General features: G+C 54.6%; 1 protein-coding gene across 2 annotated transcripts in view; it reads left to right on the forward strand.

Moving 5' to 3' along the window:
* The first annotated feature begins 5,264 nt into the window (after positions 1 to 5,264).
* Positions 5,265 to 20,769, forward strand: part of FOXP4 (forkhead box P4) — a 51,818-nt gene continuing 36,313 nt past the window's right edge. For both annotated transcript variants that reach the window (XM_059075657.2, XM_059075658.2), the window contains exon 1: positions 5,265 to 5,352. The gene's annotated coding sequence lies outside the window, so the exon portion shown is untranslated. The remainder of the gene's footprint in view (positions 5,353 to 20,769) is intronic.

Consider the following 20,769-nt stretch of genomic DNA (forward strand, 5'->3'; position numbering starts at 1 on the left):
GACTTCCCTGGTGGCGCAGCGGTTAAGAATCCACCTGCCAATACAGGAGACACAGGTTCGAGCCCTGGTCCGGGAAGATCCCCCATGCCGCGGAGCAACTAAGCCCGTGTGCCACAACTACTGAGCCCACCTGCCACAACTACTGAGCCTGCGCTCTAGAGCCCGTGAGCCACGATTACTGAGCCCGCACACCTAGAGCCTGTGTTCTGCAACAAGAGAAGCCACCGCAGTGAGAAGCCCGCACACCGCAACGAAGAGTAGCCCCTGCTCACCGCAACTAGAGAAAGCCCATGCGGAGAGAAGACCCAACACAGCCAAATATAAAATATAAATAAATAAATAAATAAACTTACTTGGGAAGGCTACCTCCCAGCTTCTGGAAACTGGCTACCTCTGGCAAGGGAAGGATGGAGAAAGGGAGGGAAGGATATGGAAGGTTCTCAACTTCATCATCAACAGTTTGTAGGCTTTTTTCTTTTTTAAAGCATAAAGAAAGGTGCACAGATCATAAGTGTACGCCAGCTCAATTGTCACAAAGTGAACACACCCATGTAACCAAATCCCTAATTCAAAAAATACAGAACATTCTCAGTCCCCCAGGAACCCCTACTTACTCCCCTGCCTAGAGTAGCCACTCTCCTGAGTTCTAACACCTCGATTTTGTTTGACCAATTTTTGAATTTCAGATAGGGGGAATTTCTCTCTCATGACTGGCTTTTTTTTTTTTTTTTTTTGCAGTACACAGGCCTCTCACTGTTGTGGCCTCTCCTGCTGCGGAGCACAGGCTCCGGACGCGCAGGCTCAGAGGCCATGGCTCACGGGCCCAGCCGCTCCGCGCATGTGGGATCCTCCCGGACCGGGGCACGAACCCGTGTCCCCTGCATCGGCAGACAGACTGTCAACCACTGCGCCACCAGGGAAGCCCTCATGACTGGCTTTTATGCTCAACATTCTGTTTGTGAGACTTCTCCCTGTTGCTGTGTGTGGCAATGGCCTGTTTATTCTCATTACCAAGTACTAGCCCATGCATGAGAATACCAGCATTTATTCACCCATTCCACTGCTGATGGCTATTTGTAGAATGGCCGCTAAGACCATTCTAATGTCTGTCTTTTGGTGAACACATTATGCATTTCTGTTGGTATATACTTAGGTGTCGAGCCACTACATCATGCTAGTAAAGTTTTATTCCTTAATTAACTAAAAAACGGTTTGGTTTTTTTTTTTTTTTTTTTTTTTTTTTTTTTTGTGGTATGCGGGCCTCTCACTGCTGTGGCCTCTCCCGTTGCGGAGCACAGGCTCCGGACGTGCAGGCCCAGCGGCCATGGCTCACGGGCCCAGCCGCTCCGCGGCATGTGGGATCCTCCCGGACCAGGGCACGAACCCGTGACCCCTGCATCGGCAGGCGGATTCCCAACCACTGCGCCACCAGGGAAGCCCGGTTTGGTTTTTTTTGACTTTTTTTTTTTTTTTTTTGGCTACGCCATGTGGCTTGTGGGATCTTAGTTCCCCTACCAGGGATGGAACCCGGGCCCATGGCAGTGAAAGCACTGAGTCTTAACCACTTGACTACCAGGGAATTCCCTTAAAAAAAGGTTTTGAAGAGGGAAAAGAAGTAAAATTCAAGCAATCGGATGACTGGAAACATAAAATACCTGGGTCTAGATGTGTTGGGACTGTGGGAATAAAAGGACTGACTAATGTTTCTGGACATACACACACACGCAATGCCAGGCCTGGTACTAAGAACAAGCTCACCCACTAACCCACTGCATCCCCACAACAGGGAGGAAGCTGACCCTGAGAAAGGGCAACTCTTCAGAGCAGGAAGACCTGTGAGTTAGTCCTTGCTGCACCATCTTCTAGCTGTGTGACCTGGGGCAGGTGGCCTTACCTCTCTGAGCTTGAGTACCTCACTGTAAAATGAGAAAAGCCACCATGCCAGGGGTGATGCAGCCAAACAGCACGTGAATCAAGTGCCTGACACACAGCAGGCACTTACTAAGTATCAACTGCAGATGTATGCATGATTTGCAGTTTTGTGAAGTCAGTATTCTCATTTTTAGGTGAGGAAACTGGAGCTCACAAAACGGAAAATGAGTGTTTATGGAAAGTATCAGATGAACAGGTCACAGAGCTAGAAGCTTTGCCCGGGCTTTTTCATGCTACCCTCCCAACCCCCGAGGAGGCATTCTCCCAATGTCGTGGATGAGGAAACTGGCTCCCTCCTGTGACTTGCCCGGATCACACAGGTGGTAAGTGACAGACACTGAAGTTCAACCCTAGGCTGTCTCACTCCAGTCTCTGTGCTCTTAACCATAGCCTCCGTAGTAGGACAGGCCATGGGCCCTGGTTCTTGCCACACCACAGCCTAGACCTTTTGAAGGAGCAAGGGCAGAAAGAGGACCCTCCTGCCTGTTCCCAGGTACTCTGGTTCAGGAGCCAAGGGCCACTTTTTTGAACCTTCTCCTAGAGGTCCTGCATCAGAAGGAAGGGCTTTGGACTGGCTGCTTTAATTTTGGGGTGTGTGTTCTGTATCTTTCTTTGGTTTTATGCTCAACATTCTGTTTGTGAGACTTCTCCCCGTTGAGCCTGTGTTTCCTCATTAAAATGCCCTTTAGGTGAAGCCCAGACAGGATCTTTTGCCTCCCTTGGGCCCCCCACTGTGACTCACAGGGTGCTGGGAACTGAACTGGCCTGGAGATGAGGGTAAACTGAAATGAAAGCCAAAGCATTTCCTAGGGCAATCCCTTTGGGCACTTGAATCCATGTGTGAGATATGGAGGGCTGCCGCAGGAAGGTGATGGGAAAGGATGCAGTGAGCATGACAGCCAGCCGGAGAAGCCCACTGGAGGTCACCTCATTCCTTCTTTTGTATTGAAAGTCCCTAGTTCTCACCTGACCTGAAGCCACTGTAGGACGGACGGAAAGGAGACCTGAGGGGCATGGCGTGGTCATAATCCAGCTGGGCTTAGACAAGAACCTGCCAACTCCAGGCCATGCCCAGGCCTGTCCACACACCCTGACTCCCACCAGCGCTGACTCTCCATAGAAAATAGAGTCACACCACCAAAGGCTTCCTTTCTCCGAAACTATACTCCTCAGGTAACCCACAAGCAGGCAGTGCTGCTTTAAAGGCCTCACAGAAGTAGCTCTGGTTGAAATCCTGCTTCATCACTTACCAGCCAGGTAAGCCTGGACAGTGACTTAACCTTTTTGTAAAATGGAGGTAATAGTACTATCTACTTATAGGGTTATTGTGAAGATGAAATGAGTCCTATGCCTGGCATGTGGTACGACTCAAAGGTTAGCTGTGGTTATTTTATTCTTATTGCTTCTGTTCTTGCTACACTGGAAAGGACCCTGTGGTATCCACATAAATGGTGCTTAGGGTCCTCCTCCCAACAATTTCACACCTAGCTATTTGAAATGCTCCAGCAGAAGCTGAATATGCCTGTCACACCTGCCCTGTGTAGGGCAATACATAGGATCTAGACCTGGGCAGACAGCACTGACATTACAGCTCCTTCTGGCGATTTGCACCCACAGAAAAGGGATGGAATAAGGGATGGAGAACCCAAGGGGGAGCCTCTTCTCTTTTTCTTCCAATTCCCATTGGAAAGGTTTCTCTTCCAAGAAATCCTCTCTCCCCAGGCCACAGCCCTGGCATACCCTAAGCTCCAATCCCTGAAGCACCCACAGCTCACATTCCACAGGAACATCCTGTGTCTGCCCGTCTCCACCTGCCTCGGGTGATTTTGGGCAGGAGAGCCTTCTAGAGCCACGGCTTTCCTGCCCTCCCCCCACAGCAGGGTCCTCCCTTGGTCATGGGCACTCCTTGACAACCCCTGAGGTGTCCCTCACCTTTCCCCACTGCAACACACAGAGCCAGACCGGAGGTGTTCTGGGGGTGGAAGGCGGGGGGGATGGGGGTGGCGGGGGAGGATTTATTCAGGTTTCCATGGGTCTCTGAGTGGGGCGCCTGCTACCAGCACAGCCCTCCCCCTTGGATCTGGGGCCTTTCCTCATCCAGACTTCCCCCTCCCAACTCAAATACACACCTTGGCTACCGCCACAATCCCTCCGATTCCTCCCCGCACCCTCCCCCGCCCTCAGGCAAAAGACGTTGAGTTTTGTTTACAATCTAATTTGTCCGGGTAATTGCTTCTACTTTGCACTCAGCTCTGCCCGCGTGGATCCGGCTCTGGGCCCTTTCTTCACCGGTTCGCAGAGCACTTTATGGGAAATTCCCCTTCCGGAGAGGGAGGCGGCGCGCGTCCGGGGTGACCGTTCACAAAGCCCAGAAGGAGCCTTCCCACCTCCCCCATCCCCCGGTTCAAAAGCCCACCCCCAGCCCCACGCAGTGGGGCGCAGAAGGGAGAGGAGGAAGGACACCGGCTCTGGGCTCTGGGCTCTGGGCCCCTAGGCCACTCCCTGCATAGAGCGCAGCCCGCCGGGAACCAATGAACCGTGTGGGAGCAGGGCTTGGCAGTACCTCCAGACTCCAGGGAAAAGCTGGAGTTTGCAAAGCGCGCCAAGGGATTCGCAAGGCCAGGGTGAATCCCTGGGGTCTCTCCACCTCCCCCACCTTTTTACAGGATCGCAGCCCTACGTCTTCTCCCTAGATCCCCACTTTTTCTTCCCCTAAAGTTTGGTCCACGTGGTCTCCTCTCGCTCACGACTTGGCTGCCGTGCTGGGTGAAAGTTGCTGCACCTGCTTTAGGTGAATTATGGTAGCGCTAGAAGTTGGTCTCCCTCCCTCCGCAGCTCGCTCGCTCGCTCCCTCCTCCTTCGCTCTCCGCGCGCTCCCTCCTTCTCCCTCCTCCCCGCCCCCTCCCACCCCGCCTGCGCGCCGCCCGCTCGCAGCCACTCGCTGCCCGGGCTCAGTCGCAGCCCCTCGGAGTCCGGAGCCGGCCGCCCCTGCGGACCGGACTGTACGGCCGGCGGCCGGGACGTAGCCCCCAGCCCGCGAGGAGGGCGCGGCGCAGGCGGCGGCGGCGCGGCGGGGAGGAGCCCGGGCCGGAACCAGGGCTGGGCCGGGGGCGGGGACGCCGGGGTCCCGGAGCCCCGGCGCCCGAGCGAGCGAACGAGCGTCGCGGGCGGATCGGGAAGGAGGAGCACAGCCGGAGCTAGCCGAACTGCCCCCAAAGTGCGATGCCCCGGCGAGGGTAGGGCGTTCGGCGGCCGGCCGGCGCGGCGCGGAGGGAGGACGCCCGGGAGCTGCGCGGCGCCGAGAGGCGCGGAGGGGCAGTTCCAGCGGGCGGCGGCGGGCCCGGGCGGCGACCGGAGCGAGCCCCATGCCCCGCGCGGGCTGACGGGCCGGAGCCCGCACGGAGCGGCCGGGCCGGACAGGTAGGTGGCTGGCCGAGCTCGGGGACGCGGGTGGGGGCTGGGCCGGCGATCAGACCAACTCCCTCGCTCGCGCACTCTCTCGCCCGCTCACTGGCTCACTTTGTGTTTGCAAACTGCCCGCGGGAGACGCGCCGGGAGGAGCCGGGCCCAGGCCGGCGCACTTTGTTCCAGCCGGGGCCGGCTGCGGCGCCCTGACCCAGCGCAGCCGCGACACCCACCCCGCCCCGGCTCAGGCCCCCGCGGCCCGGAGCTGCCTGGGGAACAGGTGGGGGCTACGGCGCGGCGCCGGGGGGGCGGGCAGAGGAGGTCGGCAGGGGTTGGGGGAGCTGGAAAGGTTACTAAGGCCCGCCCTCCCCCCAAGAATCTAGGACTGGCCTCCTCCCGGCCTGGCCGCGGGGAATGGGGTGTCTGGGGGTGCGACCACCCCCCCACCCCGAGTCAGACAAAGAGTACTTCCCAGCCCGGACTTTTCCTGAGCCGGGGAGGGAAGTGGTGAAGTGGGCTCCCCCAACCCCAGTCTGTCCAGGACTCCCCAAGACGCGCCGGAGGCAGATAGATGGGGGGGCACCGTGGTCCTATCCAACGCGTCGCCTTAGGTGAGGAGGGGACTTGGTTTGCTGCGGTCGCACCTCGGAGGTTCCGGGGCCAGTCAACGCCTTTCCGCCATACCTGGGTCGGCTGGGAGATAGAGCGGAAAACTTCTTGGGGACTTGAGAGCGTCTGGAAACGGCCCCTTGTGATTCTGTGCGCCGTTGCTGGAGGGTGGGGGGGTTGACCCGGCTGATATCTTCATTCACCCCGTTTGGGGAGAGCCCCGCCTCACCATGTAGTGGGGAGAGAGGGCGGCAGCAGGGTTCGGAGGCCGCCAGGGAAGAGTGCCCCGGGATAACCAAGCAAGACCCCCCTCAGATCCAGGACTGTGGCCTCTCCCCTGGACAGCCCCCTGGCAGACACCCCTCTTTGAGAGGCGGTCACCTCGGCAGCGCTCGAGTCTTGCGCTCCCCATCAACGCCAAACTAACTAACTTGAGCTGAGCCCGGCTACAGCTCGAGACGCTAGAATGCGGGGCGACCTGGGGTCCCGGCCTCCCCGGCAAAGGACCATGCGATTTCGCAGGAGGCGGATTCTGAGTCAGAGGCCCTGACAGCTGCGGATTCCTTCTTTACAACTGGGGCGACCTCGTGAACACATCGGCGTCTCACCTGGACTGTCTAGGTTAGGGGAAGAGGATACGGGAACGCGGAGACCCTGAGCCCTTAGAACACCCGGATCGTCCCTTTGCACCGCCGGTCTCTCTTGCCATCCCCCGCCTGACTGATTTCCTCGTTCATTCCGTGCCTGGGGTTTAAGGCGTCTGGAGATCACCACGTGTGTCGCACCCCAGCTCCGGGTCTCCCTGCTGATTGACCTCGGAGCCTGGAGCAGGGGTTGGAGGTGGGGTGCCTGGAGGAGAAAACCCAAGTCTGAAGCTGACTTCCCCTTGGTTGCTGAGAAAGCCCAGGAGCATTTTGGCCAATGCGGGTTTTCACTTGAACTTCAGCATCTTCATCCGTGTTAAAGCACACGCCTGGATTGTCCCAGGGCGAACTGTGTTGGGTCTGGGATTGAGAGCCTTGGGAGCACAGTTTGAGATGCAGCTAGGGTCAGAGCTGGAGGCTTACCTGGGTGCCCCCTTCTCCCACCCAGAAAGAAGGAGCTGTGGGATCATCTGTACTGCCTGTAGCCACGGGAGGGTCTGACCAGTCCCATCGTGGAACACAGTGGGTAATGGAGACCTCGACACCAAGAATTTGAACCCAGAAGCTCACTTCTGGGACTGAGCACTGCTGGCGCTGGGCATTTCAAGCCGATGACCCTCCTGGTGAGCTAGGGGGTGGGTGCAGGGGCTGAAGGCCCAACAAGCTGGCCAGGCCCCAGCTGCCCTAAGGAGAGCCACCCACCTCAGACAGCCCCTGCCCCAGACAACCCCTGCCCAACCTGGCAGAAAACCGCTGCAGGGGATGGGAAATCTGCAGGCTTATTTTGTTTTTATTTTTGTTTTAACTTTGTCTTGCCTGGGTTCTGGGGATCTTTGTCACCTGGCAGGAGGGAGGGAGGGCCCTGAGACTGTGCTGTGGGCACCTGGACAGCTTGCTCGCTCTGGCACCCTTAGATCTGAGCCTCTCAAAAGCAGGGCTATGTCTCATGGGGCTCCCCATTTGGCGTCACTCCCCCTCTCATCAGTGGGGTAACGTGGCAGGGGGAGGAGGTGGCTCTAGAGAGTGCTCCCCACCAAGTCAGGATCCCTGTAAGATGTGACTCTCTCCTGGACCCCCCCCTCACTACCTTAGCCCCGTCCCAGTCTTGGCAGTAAACTGGGGGACCATGGGAACCTTCTCTCCTGGCACTAAGTGCTGGGCCCCTGGGTGGGGTTTTCTGTCCTTCTCCCAGTCCTGGGCAAGTTTTGCAGGAGTTATGGAGTTGGTGAACCCGTGAGCCCTGCGGAAAGAAAGGCCTGACACCAGTGCTGGGGGGTGGGAGGGGCAGGTTGGGCCTAACTTGAAAAAAGACCTGTCCCTGTCCCTTTCTGTGTAGGTACCCTTCTCACACCTAGACATCCCTACCCCACCTCCTTTCCTGTGCCTTTAGCCAGAAACTTCCTTTCTGGCTGCTGGCAGGTAAATCCCTTCTTACCAGGAATGTGCATATCCTGCTGGGCCTCTACTCCAAACACACCTCTTCCTTAGGGGCAGGAGAGGAGGGGGGATCCTTTAATCCATTAATTCCCCAAAGGTTTGCTAAGCCCCTACTCTGTCTGGGCAGGTCCCAGACTGGGCACCGGTGTGCCCAAGCAGTGAAGGCTGGGGTCTGCACATTGTCAGAGTAGGAGAGGCAGATAAGATATCACATTAGAGGGAGGAGGGTGGGAGCAGGGTGTCTGTTTCAGAGGAAAGGTATGAGGTGCAAGGGGGGAAGGACCATCTCCCCAAGAAGGCTACCCTGATCTTCCATACCTACAGTAGCTGCACCCTCCTTCCCTACATCCTAATCCTTTGCTGCCCCACTGCCTTGGTGGCTTTCCTGTCTCTCCAGCTGAATGCAAACCCCTCCATGCCCATCCCAAGCAGGCACAATGTCTTTACTTTTCTAATAACCCAAACTGTGCAAAGTAATAATTTCTTCCATCCAAGGAGCTCCGCACAGTTTCCTTTCAAAATCTCCCAGCTTCCCAGACCAAGGCAGGGCAGGCACTGTTTTTGACAGGATTCTGAGGCTCCGATTGCTGAAATGACTTCCTATGACTTGGCTCCAGAACTCTGGAACCCAGGGCAAGGAACGCAGGCCTCCCCGGGGCAGAACATGGGTCACAGGGGAAAAGCCTTTGGAACTTGCCAGTGGTGATGGGTCTCTGGAGAGCTTAGTTAGGCTCTTCAAACCTCAGTTTTCTGATGTGTAAAGTAGGTCAATGATAGCCCTTTAGAGCCGGTTTGGGAGTAGGATGGAAGAGCAGATGTAGTGAAGTACCTAGCATAGTGCCTGGCACAGGGCAGTACTGACCAAGGGGTAGCTTTTATTATTAGATTCCCAGCACTGCCAGGCCACGTGCTGTACTGAATACTGGAAACTAATCTCCATTTTAGGGGTTTGGAAAATGAAGCCCAGAGAGAAGAAGCAACTTGTCTGAGGTCACACAGTTAGTTAGTGGTAGGGCTGGGATTAACATGTGAGGCTCCTAGGGCTCCCAGTGTAACCGGTAGGGCTTGAGCCTCTGCTGTGGGGAATGGAGAAAGGAGGGGATGGGAGGGCCTGCCACTCCCCATCCCCCCTTCAAAAGCTCAGGCCTGCGTCCCCCTCAGTCCTCCAAGGAGAAGGCTGGGTTTTCCTCCTCCTGTCTTCCCTTTAAGGGAAGGTCTGGGCTCAGAACTTGGCATTATTTCCCACCTGCACATGACCCTGGAAGGTCCAGTCATCCCCCCTCCCCCTAACATCCTAAGGTGCTCATGGAAACAAAAATGGGGAGGGATAATTCCCTAGAACACAGAGGAGGAAAAATGGCTGGCACCACCTTTCTCCAAAAAGGGAGACTTTCTATGGTTTGGAACCCTGGTTTATGCAGCGTTATGGAAGACAAGCTTGGCAGGCAGTCTCAGATCGATCTGGGACCTACTCCTGGATGGATCATCTTAAAAAGGCAAAAGGAAACTTCCCTTGAGCGTGAAGTTTCTGTCTCTTTCAGCATTGCCTTCCTGGATTCTCCATGGAAATGCACACCTTCACCCACAGCCTCTTCTGCCCTGCTGGGATTACAGCAGGAACCCTCTACTCCAAACCCTGAGGCTTGCAGATGCAGTGGTCTTGTGAGATGGCGTTTCGCGGGCCCTGTGCAGAGCCTGGACTCGGGGCATGCCTGCCTGAGCTGGAAACCAAGAGCTCCTAGCACAAAAGTTGGCCATTTGGACAAGGCCACAGGGCGCTGAGCCAGAGTCAAAGCATCATCTGGTCCCTCAAAGGAGTGAGCCATTCATGCCTGGGCCAGGCTGATGCCCTTCCTCCCTTTGTTCCTTGCCCCAGGATGACTCCTCCCGGGACCTTTACCTGGCTGTCCCTTGCTCCAGTGCAGCCCTGTGCCTTGCTTCTCCCCAGCCCTGGTCATAGCCATGCAGCCTGTTCCCCAAATCCCAGCAGCTCCGCCCATCTACCCAGGCCCCATCCTCTGTCCAGCTGAAGCCTCCCAAGCTGGGACCTGAGGGTGCGTGGAGTCGTTGGCGGTGCAGGGCATGGGGAAAGTCCTCTCTCCTACTTGGGAGTTGCTGATGGCATCTGACCTGGGCTACGGTGCAAATGGGAGGGAGGGGAGGTGAGATGGTTTTTCCTCAGACGGTAACAAAGTGAGGTGTGTGGACTAGTGACTCTCTGCATTTGTTCAAGGTAGGCAGGGTCAGCGGGTGGAAATTACCCAGAATTCCCACCGGCAACAAGGGAGGGACAGATGGTGGCGACAGGAGGGCAGGGTGGATCCAGGCATGGAGATCGGGACTCCTTCTCTCCATTCCACAAACATTGTGGAGCCATCGCTGTGTGCAGTGGCCCACAGGAGTCCAGGTGAGGAGGTTTAATAAGAGGTGGCTCGCTTACAACTTGGAAAATCAGAAATGGAGCAAGTGCCCCACAGGTTCTGGTGACTGGAGGCAGGCTCTGGTCCTCACACTCCGCAGCCGGCACAGGATGCCGGTGCTGGCCCTGAGAGCCTTCAGGAGGGCTGAGCTGTGTGAAGGGAAGCTGGCCCGTGGGCTGGTGAAGGGTCTTCTGTTCTTGTTTCTTCAACCGGGCGTGCTGGAGGGCGGGCTCCCTGGGATTCGTTTCCGCAGCTCTGGAGCTCAGGCTTCCAGGAGACCCAGGCCGAAAGAAGTTGGTCCAAAAGAGGGTAGCATATACTTCCTCCTTTCACTCCTTCAAGGGCTTCTTCGGGCAGATGTGTATCACACCCTGAAAGAAAAGGGCGGGCGCAGCTGAGGAGAATTTGGGGGAGAGATGGGAACTCAGGATTTGCAGGAGACCGAGGGAGCGGCGGCTACTCTAAGTGCTTGAGGGCAGTGCTTCTGGAGGCTTCCACATCTCTGGGTTGGAGCGGGAGGCACAGAGGCACTTGCAAAGGTCGGATGTTGAGGGTGCACAGTTGGTCCACTTGGGAGAATCCTTCCTTTAGGAAGGCTCCGGGGTTCTCAGGAGAGCCAGGGCTCCCGGTCCTCGCCCCCCAGCTGCGGGCACTCGCTCTGGGTTGCTAGCCCGGCCGGTGGGCCAGTGTTGTTACCCTGAGCCTCCACGAGCACATCTTTGCGAGGTGTGGGAAGCGCACGCGCCGGGTGTCTTCGGCCCTAAGATGCTGGGGTTTGGGGGTCCAGGGAACTCCGGAAGAGGGGGCGGGTGGCCTCTATCTTTTAGCTACAGGGAGGGTCTCCCGTGCTGTGTGCTGACCTCCTTGAGCTTGGGGATGACTTCGCCTGTCTGGGTCGCGCGGGTCTGGGACTCACCCCTGAGGGGCACCAGTAAGCGCAGTGCTACCAGCTTCCTCATTCCCTCTGCGACCTTAGGCATGACGGTCTTCTCTCTGGGCCCTGGTTTTCATAACTGTGCAGTTGGTGAGGGAGCACCCACACTCGCCTCTCCCTGCCCCCGCCCTTTCCCTCAGCTGTGGGCTGGTGGCAGGAGGAGGGAGTTGGGCGTTGGGTGAGAGGAGACCGGCCCCCTTTGTTCCACGCATCTGGAGCTCACTGCCTCCGTGTGTCCTGCCCGAAAGGGGCGCTGTGGAGCGTGGGGCAGAGGACCCTGCGGCCCAGGCAAGTCTCCTCCCCAATTAGGCAGCAGAGCCTGATTAGAGGGGGCGCTGCCCGCCGCCTCCCACCCGATCCCCATCTATGAGATTTCCCTTCATCAGAATCTCACATCCTCCAGGAATTAATTTGATGCCTCTTGTTATCAATTAATTGAATCTCGTTGGGAGAGAGAGCTCAGCAAGGCGGGCTGCTGCTTGGCCCGCTTGTGCCACCGTTCTGCCCTCCCCCTCACACCAGGACAGCCTCACCCCTTTCCCCATTTATCTTTTTCTGCTTTGCTTTAAATTTCACTTATTTTCTAAAATAAAACCACTGCTATGGGCCCTTTAGACCAATTTGGTTTGGATGGATACCCGTGGACTGGGCACTGCCTGAGATTCACCCTTTTGAGCTGGGCGCTGCGGGGTGGGGGGCGGGGGCTTCCTCTCCCCTGGGCCCTGGTTGATCCCTCCGTAAATCAGCAAAACCAAACCCTTGGGGAATTTGGCCATGACCCTGACTCTGGTACGCGGGCCTCTCACTGTTTGTGGCCTCTCCCGTTGCGGAGCACAGGCTCTGGACGCACAGGCTCAGCGGCCATGGCTCACGGGCCCAGCCGCTCCGCAGTATGTGGGATCTTCCCAGACTGGGGCATGAACCCGCGTTCCCTGCATCGGCAGGTGGACTCTCAACTACTGCGCCACCAGGGAAGCCCGACCCTGACTCTTTGTGCTGTGGGGGCTGCTAGTGAGAAACTTGGAGAGGAGAACGAACTGGGGGAAGGAGAGCTGTGGACAGAGTCACATACACAGACACACACATATACACACCCTAGTTGGGGGAGGGGGACACTGAAGGACCAGGCTAGGGACCTGTCAGTCATCAAGATTTTGTTCTTGTGCAAGTTCTGTCTTTTTTTTTTTTTTTTTTTCCAGTATGCGTTTGTTTCACTGTTGTGGCCTCTCCCGTTGTGGAGCACAGGCTCCGGACATGCAGGCTCAGCGGCCATGGCTCACGGGCCCAGCTGCTCCGCGGCATGTGGGATCTTCCCGGACGGGGGAAGGAACCCGCGTCCCCTGCATCGGCAGGCGGACTCTCAACCACTGCGCCACCAGGGAAGCCCTGTTCTGTCTTTTTTAGAAGAGGCATTTAAGATCTGTTGCACCCACCAAGGCTAATCCGTTAAATGCAGGGTAGAGAGCATAGGTGTGTACCTCCTAGCTGCCCAGCTGCCCAGTCAGGCATTTGTAGGAACAAGCCCTCAGCATTTCCAAGGATACCTGGAAGCCCAGACTCTGCCTTCTGCATGGAAGATGGAGGAAGAAGGTTCTAGAAGACATCCGAAGTCTGGGAAGGGATTATGGCAGGTACAGAGTAGAACTAGGTGGTCACCAGACCCTGACTGAGGAACTGTGCTTTGCCATTTCACATACCTCCTTGTTCTTGTTTGACAGGTGAGGTCCCCAGGCCCAGAGAGGTGATGTAACTTGTCCGGGGTCACACAGCTGACTGGAACCTGCCTGTCTAGAATGCTGGCCACAAGGGCTGAGGTCACAAATGGACTAACTTCACCCCTTATGTGTTTTGTTGGCTCACACAAAGTTTATTACAGTGGTAAATTTCACGTAAATATCCCCACTTGGCTGCTTTTGAAAAACCCAAACCCTATCAAACAGCGAGCCTGCATTTCTGTGGGGTAAAGATAGACTGGGATTGAGTACCCTCCGCTTCCCACCTGGCCCCCTTGGGGACCGGCCTAGCCCCTGAGGGCGTTTCAGTTAGCAACTTTTTCATGGAGATTTTGCCCATCCTCAGTATTCTAGAAAGAGCTGGGAGAGTCAGGTGTCTGAGGCTTTGCAGGGTCTATATGAGAGCTCAGAGAAGACCTTTAAGGACACCCTGACCCAAATCTAATTCTTGCACAGCTGCTAAAGAACTGATGGTGGTGGGTGGTTTTTTTTCCCCTTCCTTCTAGCACGGAGGGAATTACAGGGTCTTGTGTCTTGAGGGGTCTGTTCCAAGCTGAAATCAGCCCATCCCTGCCCAGGTGAGCCCCTTTATGAAAGTCATCACCCTCTTACCTGCACCCCCCCGAAATTTATGTACTTTTTGTTGGGGGTGGGGAGACTTCCTTCCGAGAATGGAGCCACAGGTGGGGATTAGAGAAACACTGGGAGCAGTCACCTTTCCAGAATTCATCTTGGAACAGGGAGAGAGATGTGGAAGGATGCTGAGTCTTGCACATTCGAATATGGGTGTGTTTTTTGGATGCCCCTGAGTTGGTACCCAAGATCCCTGTGAATGCCACCCCTAGATATCATCAGGAGAGACAAAGGGAGGGGCCAGGGCATGTCAGAGGCGGGCTGGGCAGAGCAGCCAGGGCCCCAGAGAAGGCCAGACTACTGGTCTGTCCCAGGCCAACTGGAGCCCCCTGGTGCCAAGGGCACTACCAGAACCAGGCTCCAGATGGCCACTTGGGCCCTGGGTGAGTACCCCACCCCTTAACCAGCAGGCCCCCCACGAAAGACGGCATTATTTAATTAGCCGTCTCTGATTAGCCAAACTTGGCATTCCGCTCCTTTGGCCCTCATCTTTCCCAGCTCCGAATCAATGGCTTTGATATGCTAATTAGGGAGTAATTTAATTTCAAAAGGCCGCAATTAACAAGGGTGTTGTGGACATGCTGTAGTTAAGCGAAGTAATCTAATTTGCATTAGTAACAAGCAGGGACTAATTAGAAGCTTAATTAGACACTTAGATGGCTCTTATGTTTACTTTCTAAATGAGATGGAGTGGGATCTTTGATTCTCTTTTTTCTTTTTTCTTTTCCTTTTTGTTAATTCTTCCTTTTGGTCATGGTACTTGGAAGGCGTGTTGAGGGAGGCCACCTTGCTAGGGCCTGCTGGGAGCATTTTGGGGCCAGAGCCAGTGAAAGTCACAGGGGTGTGGTGATGGTGGTGGGGAAAGGTTCAGATTCCAGGGAAATTCCAGAGTGACCGCCCTCTGGGCCTTGCCACATCTGAGGTGGAATTCTGGGGAAGAGCACTGGTTTGGGAGTCGGAAGAGCTATAGGGTTTCAGTTTGGCTCAACCTCCAGCATCCAAGTGACCTTGACACATCACTAAGCATCTTTGAAGTGTGGTTCCTTCATCTGTCAGAGTGAATGCAGGTTGTGTGTGACAGGGTATGGGAAAGAACTTTCAAGGACTCTGAGTGGAATAGTGGTTATTAAGATATATGCACAAATTGTGTGCCCAGGCTTCACTTCCATAAGACTCAGCTCAGAAGTCACCTCCTACAGGAAGCCTTCCCGGAGTACCCCCACTCCCTCTAGGCACCCACAGCCAGCAACCACCCCAGCCCCCAGTACCTACTTAACATTTGTAAAGTTGTGTGTGTTGTGTAGGGCAGAGGTTCTCACCCCTGACTGTACTTGAAGTTTAGAATACTTGGAAGAGCTTTTTAAATTATCCATGCCTGGATCCCAGATAATCCAATTAAATTGATCTGGGGTGGAACCTAGGTATGTTTTTGTTTTTGTTTTTTAATTTTTGGCCACACTGCATGGCATGTAGGATCGTAGTTCCCTGTCAGGGGATTGAGCCCATGCCCCCTGCAGTGGAAGCTCGGAGTCTTAACTACTGAACCGCCAGGGAAGTCCCAGTATGGGTATTTTTAAATGCTTGTGTTTGTCTGTATGTCTTTCTTTCTCCACCAAACTATAACCCACCCCCAAAAGCAAGGGCTGTGTTTTATCCCCCTCTGTGTGTCCAAATGCCAGTACCCACTGTACCCAGTGTCAGTTGCAGGCAGAGGCCCATCACCCAGCTAATGTGCCCAGATTTGAGAGGGTCGGTAGTGTTGGGTTCTCAATACCATAAGCAGAATCTGAGAATCCTCTGGAGAAGGAGCTGAGGAGAATGGAGGAAGATAGCTTAAAAAAAAAAAGAACTTGTGGGCTTCCCTGGTGGCGCAGTGGTTGGGAGTCCGCCTGCCGATGCAGGGAACATGGGTTTGCGCCCCGGTCCAGGAAGATCCCACATGCCGCGGAGCGGCTGGGCCCGTGAGCCGTGGCCGCTGAGCCTGCGTGTCCGGAGCCTGTGCCCCACAACGGGAGAGGCCACAGCAGTGAGAGGCCCGCGTACTGAAAAAAAAAAAAAGAGAGAGCTTGTGAGTCCTCTGGGACAGGGGTGCATTGCTGAAGGTAGGGCAAAGTCAGCACACATTTTATGGACATCAATTAAGGAATAAATGTATCAAGAGCCTTAAAAATATGCAATTCCACCTAAACATGTATCCTAAGTAAATGGAAATGGAGAATATTGTGTTCGCATGAGGGTGTTTATTACAGTGTCATAGTGAAAAAATAGGCAGCAGTCTGGATGTCCAGCTTTAGGGGATTTGCTAAATAAATTCTGGAACACACAGCCCAGTCACACAACTCTGTGACCACTAAAAACTGTTAATTAAAATATTTGATGTCATGTGGAAATGGTTATGACCATAAGTGGTGAGTGGGAAAATAGAAAAATTCAAACCATGTACAGATTATGAACCCAAGCTCACATTTTAAATGTTTATATGCCCAAAGAGAGCAAAAATGGATGAGACTGGAAGGGGTGGATCCCAAAAGGATCTCTGGCTGGTAGACTTACAGGTACTTATAAGTCTACCTACTTTTCGTTCATACTTTTCTATCAGGATGTCTTACTTTTATGATTAGAAAATAAAGTTATTTAAATTTGGGGGAGAGGACTTCCCTGGTGGCACAGTGGCTAAGAATCCGCCTGCCAGTGCAGGGGACACGGGTTTGATCCCTGGTCCAGGAAGATCCCACATGCCACAGAGCAACTAAGCCTGTGTGCCACAACTACTGAGCCTGTGCTCTAGAGCCTGCAAACCACAACTGCTGAAGCCCACGCACCTAGAGCCCTTGCTCCGCAGCAAGAGAAGCCACTGCCATGAGAAGCCCACACACTGCAACAAAGATCCAACGCAGCCAAAAATTAATTAATTTTTAAAATAAATAAACTTGGGGGAGAATCTGGAACAGACAGCCCAGGATGGTGGCTCCCCTTCCAAATCAGAGGTTGCTGCAGCCTTTTAGAGGTGTGTCCTCACCCTGCCACGTGCACTAGCTTCTTGGGCTTGGAAGTTTTGTGCTAAGAAGAGGCTTTGAATGGTCCCTAAAGTTGGACCAGATAGCTCCTAGTGTGTCATTTAGGGAGAGTCTCAGGCTGAAGTGGGAGTCTTAGGGAGAAAACCAAGGGTGCCAGCCTCTGACCCACATGAGGGAGAGTCCCTGAGTACAGGGAGGGCATTGGCCTGGAGAGGGTTTGAGCTTTTTCTGGAACTCTGACAGCCCCATCTGCTTAAGGAGAGACACTGCAGGGCTGATCAGAGAACCAAGTAGTCATGTGACTCACATCACCCTGCTCTGGTGGGGGGGGGGACCCATTTTGGAGCTACAGAGACATTCTAACCCTTGGATTCTGTCTCACTTTCCTCAAGTGCCAAACCATAAGGCTAGGATGAGGGGATGGGATCTGGACTTGCTGGGTCCCCATAACTGTAGTAAATACCCTTCTCTGAACACCTTCTCTGGCAGTGTATTTTATTTGATACCACAGCAACCCTGAATGGCAGGGTTATTGGTATTAGCTTCGTATGGTAAACAAGGAAAAACCAAGGCTCAGAATGGTGACCTCACTGCTCATGTTCTAATTACAGAAGTAGTAAGAGATCAGAGCAGGGTCAGCAGGCAGGATGCCACATGAGGGGCTGATAAGAAAGGCTGAGGCCCAGAGTGGCTCCTGCCTGAGCCCTCCCTCACCTGGTGGCCTGAAGCCAGTGGGCCTTGGGGCCTGAGCTGAATGGGGAAGGGGATCCCTGGGTCTTGGGATGACAAACTGGGAAGTATCCCAAGTTACTTGAAATGCCGGTGCTCATTGCTCTGAAAAGCCCTCTGCTTTACGTCCCTTGACACAAGTAAGAACTGATAGCTGGACAGCTAGAAAGAAAGGAAAAGAAAGAGAAAGAAGGAAATAGACGGCATCCTCATGCTCCCTGTTCTATGTGGTACCCACTTATGTGTCTTTTTATATAATCTAGAAATGTGTCCACTTCAAAGACTTTTTGCTCCGAAGAAAGTCTGAAACCAGTGACTTCTCTTGTAAAATAAGGGCCTTTGCATATGCTGTTCCCCTGCATTCAGTGTACACTTTACCTGACCCATACCTGCTCATTCTTTTCTAAGTATGGATGCCATTTTATTTTTTTATTTCTATTTTTATTTCTTTTTATTTTTGGTACGCGGGCCTCTCACTGTTGTGGCCTCTCCCGTTGCGGGGCACAGGCTCCGGACGCGCAGACTCAGCGGCCATGGCTCGTGGGCCTAAGCCGCGGCATGTGGGATCTTCCCGGACCGGGGCACGAACCCGTGTCCCCTGCATCGGCAGGCGGACTCTCAACCACTGCGCCACCAGGGAAGTCCTGGATGCCATTTTAAAACGAGGCCTTCCCTGCCCTTGCCCCCGTGTAAATTAGATCCCCCTGTTTATTCCCTGCACTCATATTTGATAGAATTTATTTTATTTGAGCTTATCTATTTGTGTCCTTATTTATTATCTGCCTCACCTCCTGGGAACATTAGCTCCAGGAGAGCAGGGCCTGTGCCCTGTTCTGTTCAGGTCTGCACACACACAGCCTGGCACATGGGTAAGTGATTAAATATTTGTTGAACCAATGAATGGATGAAGGGTCATTGCCGGTGAAGTATTCTCCTGGCCAGCATCAGAGGAGAGAGAAGAATGACTTTGTTCATGACCGTAACTCCACTAGTGGCTAAACTTTCGAAAAGGCAAATGCCAGGTTTACCCAGAAAAAAAGGGAGGGGGAATAGGACCTCCATTATTACCAGTTGCCCTCAAAGCAGCCAGGACACCTGTACCAGCTTGTTTGTGTTTTGTAAGCCTGTAGGGGGCCAGGACCAAATTTCAGTTTCCTGCAGATAGGTCTTCAGTGCTTGGCTTAATTGGGCACTAAATCCATGTTGAATGAATGAATGGTCTTGGAGGTAGATCATCTCGTTTTGGCCACCAGGAAGCTCATAACTGAAAGCCAGTGCTCATCGTTGAAGCCCTGTTATTGGACAGACAGCATCAGCATCACCTGGGAACTTTTTAGAAATGAATTCTCAGGCTCATTCCAGACCTAAAATCAGAAGCTCCAGGCCTGGGGCCCAGGAATCTGTATTTCAACAAGCCCTCCAAGGTGATTCTGATGCACTCAAGTGTGAGATCCTCTGGCTTAAGATCTTGGCCTATTTATTCTCCCTTCCTACTACTCCATGATACTATACGCACGCGCACGCGGTACACAGGCCTCTCACTGTTGTGGCCTCTCCCGTTGCGGAGCACAGGCTCCGGAAGCACAGGCTCAGCGGCCATGGCTCACGGGCCCAGCCACTCCACTGCCCGTGGGATCTTCCCGGACCGGGGCACGAACCCGTATCCCCTGCATCGGCAGGCGGACTCTCAACCACTGCGCCACCAGGGAAGCCCTATCTGTTTTTTATTGCAGTCTGCTTCCCAGTCTTTCTTGGAAGTTGAAAGGGGTATGCATTATAAATAGGTAGCTACATCTAGTCTAGTTTCCCCCATCATACAGAGAAGAAAAGGGGAGAACTAACTTGGCCCAAGTCACACAGCAAGTTGGTGATAGAGCTGGGGCTAGAAGCCAGTTTCCCAACTTCTAGTCTCAGGCTTTCAGCTGTGTCTCCAACTAGGTGTCTAGGTTTCCGAAAGGTCTGGAAACTGTGTCTGCTATTTCAACTCAAATCACCACCATTGCTCTGGGTACAGGTTACCTGTGGTCACGCCCCCACCTGCCTTGCTCCTCTAGGAGCTGTGGGTGCGCCCCCTCTCAGGCTGAGCGCATGCACGTGTGTGCCCTGCGGGAGGCGCGCCGGGAGAGAGAGCGCGCCGGGGACTGCCCCGCCCCTTCCCTCCTTCCCTCCCTCCCTCCCTCCCTCGCGGGTAAACTCCGGGCATCCATCAGTCTGTTAATTGCACTAATTAGAGATCGCGGAGGTGTTAATTGGAAAACCCTGGTATTGTGCCTGTTTGGGGAAGAAAACGTCAATAAAAATTAATTGATGAGTTGGCAGGGCGGGCGGCGCGGGTTCGCAACGAGGCGTAGGGTGTCGTGGCAAATGTTACGGCTCAGATTAAGCGATTGTTAATTAAAAAGCTACGGTAATTAATACTCCGTACACCATATGGGCCCGCGGAAAAGGCACAAAAAGTTTCTACGCGTGTGGGGCTCCCCGTCCCTTTTCCCCTCCCCCGAAAGCACCCTAGCCCTTGGGTCCTCCCTTTGGCCCCAAGGTAGGTGGAACTCGTCACTTCCGGCCAGGGAGGGGACAGAGGCGGCCCCGGGCTCGTTCCGAGGCGGCCGTCATTGCGAGCCCGCGTTCTTCGAAGGGCCAGGAGCCTCGGGAAGTGGGACCCCACACACACACACATACCCCACGGCGGCCCGCAGACTCCCCCGGAGCGGAAGAGGCGGCTGTGGCTTTGACCCTGCTTGCTTGCTTCCTTCCTTTCTTCTCAACCTCTCCCTCCCTCCCTCCCTCCCTCCCTCCCTCCCTTCCTTCCTTCCTTCCTTTCGACGGCGTCGTCTTCGGGAGCATCGGGGTACTGGCCAAAGGCTCTGAGGTCCCTGGCTCCCCAAGGGAACCCCGAGAGACGGAAGACCAGGACCTACCTAAGGACAGGACCAGCGCCCCAGACAAAAATCCTAGAGCACAGGAAATGACTCGGCCTCTGCCCCCAGTGCAGCATAGGAGAGGGTGCAGGGAAGGCTGGGGTGGGCCTCAATTTTAGCAAATCCTAGAAAGACTTTCTAATTTCCTCTCCTTGTTGGTATGAGCCCAATGACTTGCCCAAGGTCACACAGCTGGCCCTTGAAACCAGATGGTCTCATTCCCAGAGTGCCTCTCCACTTCTGCAGGGAGTCAGCAGCTCTTTGCTGAGGAAATGGGTGCCTGCGGGGGGAGCACGGATTGGCAGGATAGGAGTGTGTGGAGAGAGGCGGAAGGGTGGGAGTGAATGGAGGAGGGGCT

This window comes from Kogia breviceps, chromosome 10 (assembly GCF_026419965.1).
Source record: "Kogia breviceps isolate mKogBre1 chromosome 10, mKogBre1 haplotype 1, whole genome shotgun sequence".
NCBI lineage: Eukaryota > Metazoa > Chordata > Mammalia > Artiodactyla > Physeteridae > Kogia > Kogia breviceps.